The 3,337-nt window shown below is 50.3% G+C and overlaps 1 pseudogene; it reads left to right on the top strand.

The window, feature by feature from the left end:
- The first annotated feature begins 860 nt into the window (after nt 1-860).
- On the top strand, nt 861-2,470 carry LOC101608354 (annotated as a pseudogene).
- Nucleotides 2,471-3,337: the final 867 nt, after the last annotated feature.

Consider the following 3,337-nt stretch of genomic DNA (forward strand, 5'->3'; position numbering starts at 1 on the left):
AACAGCAAGCCTCCCACAAACTGCTAGCCCAGTCCAAGCAAAGCTCTTTCTCACCCTCATAAGCCAAACCTCACAGTCCATAGTTCTTACTGCTTTCAGGTCTTTCAACTTTGACCAGAATAGTCCATCAAGCTGTACTTATAGCACTGCAAGGCTGCTTAGGCCAAGGTTTCAAATTCTTCCACATTCCTCTTGAAAATCACCTTCAAAAGGCCAAAGCCACATAGTCAAGTGTCTAGCAGCAACCCCACTCCTTGGTGCCACTTTACTGTTGCAGTCAGGTTTTCATTGCTGGTAGAAATCACCCAACTAAGAGCACTCCCATTCCCACCTAGCCAGGCTGAGAGGGGATAGAAGTCAGATTAAGTATGTCTGAGCAGCACAAGATAAGAGCTGGAGAGAGACACACACACACACACCTGGGGTCCTGCTAGGAGAAGAGAGGGAGGGGCTGGAAGGCCACAGCTTTTATAACATCAGGTTCAGGTATGTAAGGGGAAGACCTTATTGACTAGTAATTTGGAGGACAGACTCAAGGTTCAGCCCACCCAAGTAGTGCAGTAGACTGTGGGCAGCAGGGGGTGCTGCAGATCAGTCTCAACCAGACATGAGTTCCACTTCAGCCAATAGTTCTGTTCTTGTGTCAGGGCAAAGTGGTACCTCCGGGTTCTCTTCAAGCCTCAATCCCTAACTGAAACTGCCTTAAAAAAGCTATCTTCCCTCTCAGAACCTTCCTGCCGTCGCACGCATCTCGCTGCTCCAGCCTCCGGGCCACGTTACATCCTTCAGCCCGGGCCCTGTCCAGGAAAGGAGAAAAAAAGCTAGCATCTCTTCTTATACCTTAAGCGAGCAAAAGAAATTCTTATAAGCCTTAATCATGAGGGAGATCTTGCATATCCAGGCCGGTCAATGTGGCAACCAGATCGGTGCCAAGTTTTGGGAGGTGATCAGCGATGAACACGGCATTGACCCCACCGGTACCTACCACGGGGACAGCGACCTGCAGCTGGACCGCATCTCCGTATACTACAATGAAGCCACAGGTGACAAATATGTTCCACAAGCTATCTTGGTGGACTTAGAACCCGGGACCATGGACTCTGTTCGCTCCGGACCTTTTTTTTTTTAAACTTTTTATTTTTTATTTTTTATTTATTTATTTGAGAGCGAGAGACACAGACAGAAAGACAGATAGAGGGGGAGAGAGAGAGTGGGCGCGCCAGGGCTTCCAGCCTCTGCAAACGAACTCCAGACGCGTGCGCCCCCTTGTGCATCTGGCTAACGTGGGACCTGGGGAACCGAGCCTCGAACCGGGGTCCTTAGGCTTCACAGGCAAGCGCTTAACCGCTAAGCCATCTCTCCAGCCCTCGCTCCGGACCTTTTGGGCAGATCTTCAGACCAGACAACTTTGTTTTTGGTCAGTCTGGGGCAAGCAACAACTGGGCTAAGGGCCGCTATACAGAAGGGGCTGAGCTGGTGGACTCAGTTCTGGATGTGGTTCTGAAGAAGGCTGAGAGCTGTGACTGCCTGCCAGGCTTCCAGCTGACCCACTCACTGAGTGGAGGCACAGGCTCTGGCATGGGCACCCTGCTCATCACCAAGATCCGGGAAGAGTACTCTGACCACATTATGAACACCTTCAGAGTCCTGCCCTCACCCAAAGTCTTCGACACTGTGGTTGAGCCTCACAACACCACCCTCTCTGTCCATCAGTTGGTAGAGAACACTGATGAGACCTACTGCATTGACAACGAGGCCCTTTATGACATCTGCTTCCGTACCCTCAAGCTGACCACACCAACCTACGGGGACCTGAACTACCTCGTCTCTGCCACCATGATCGGCGTCACCACCTGCCTCCGCTTTCCAGGCCAAGTCAGTGCTGACCTTCGCAAGTTGGAAGTCAACATGGTGCCCTTCCCACGTCTCCACTTCTTCATGCCCGGCTTCGCCCGGCTCACCAGCGGCGGAAGCCAGCAGAATCGGGCCCTCACTGTGCCTGAACTCACACAGCAAGTCTTCGATGCCAAGAATAAAAAAAATGGCTGCCTGTGACCCCCGCCATGGCCGGTACCTTACAGTGGCTGCTGTCTTCCGGGGCCGCACGTCCATGAAGGAGGTGGACGAGCAGATGCTCAACGTGCAGAACAAGAACAGCAGCTACTTCGTGGAATGGATCCCCAACAATGTCTATGACAATGTCTGTGACATTCCACCTCATGGCCTCAAGATGGCAGTCACCTTCATTGGCAACAGCACCGCCATCCAGGAGCTCTTCAAGCGCATCTCGGAGCAGTTCACAACCACGTTCCGCCGGAAGGCCTTCCTGCACTGGTACACAGGTGAGGGCATGGACGAGATGGAGTTCACTGAAGCTGAGAGCACCATGAACGACCTGGTCTCTGAGTATCAGCAATACCAAGATGCTACAGCAGAGGAGGAAGAGGATTTTGGTGAAGAGGAGGCCTAAGCAGATCCCTCCCTCACCTCAGGCTTCTTTCTCAGTTCCCTCCACTGCCCCTTTCCAATCCTTTCCATTTGTTTCTGCTGCCTCTGTCCTGATTTTATCTTTTTTCCTTTGTTTTAAGGAGGGTAAACCATGCCTAACACTTGGGTAGGCACTCAATAAATATTTGTTGAATGTCTCCTCTCTTACCACTTTGGAAAATCTAGATTTCTACCATTTTGGATTACCCTATATTTCCTTCTATACCCACTTTCCAGAACTGCCCATTTAATATTTCTGCAAAAACAACTTTCCAGGAACTTGAGTATCCTCCAAATCACATTAGGAACCAGTCTGGTGCTGAAGAACCCAGATAGAGTGGCCACTATCCAGGGTTAAGAGGAGGGGTAGCAGATAGAAGTCACTGAGGAAGGGTTAGGGGCTTCAGGCAAAAACAGATTCGGGGAGACAACCAACTGAGGCTTTAAATGTCACACCTTCCAAGTCTTTCCTACTCCATCTCCCAGCTTCAGGTGAGGTGTTAACAGTATTATCTCAATTTGTAGTCTTTTTTCCATTCCAGCTGTCCTGAGCCCTTGATGGTCTGCACCCCCCCCCAAACCTTTCCTAGCAGATTCCTTCCTTTCCCTTGGCCAAAGACTTATTGAGTAGATAGGGGTGAAGCCTTGGTCTGAACCTCCAAAACCCTGGCCACTTAAAAAGTATATCCCTGATGCGTGGAAAGGTGTGTACTGCCACATAGATGTTTGGGTCACTCCCCAGAGGAGAGGTAAATGACGCCCTCCATCTTTGTGAGATCTTTTTGCTATTGCTGTTGACTTCCTACCCTTTATTTTGTCCTATCCTACACTTCAGATTTCTATTTTGTGT

Source organism: Jaculus jaculus, chromosome 15 (genome assembly GCF_020740685.1).
Source record: "Jaculus jaculus isolate mJacJac1 chromosome 15, mJacJac1.mat.Y.cur, whole genome shotgun sequence".
Lineage (NCBI taxonomy): Eukaryota > Metazoa > Chordata > Mammalia > Rodentia > Dipodidae > Jaculus > Jaculus jaculus.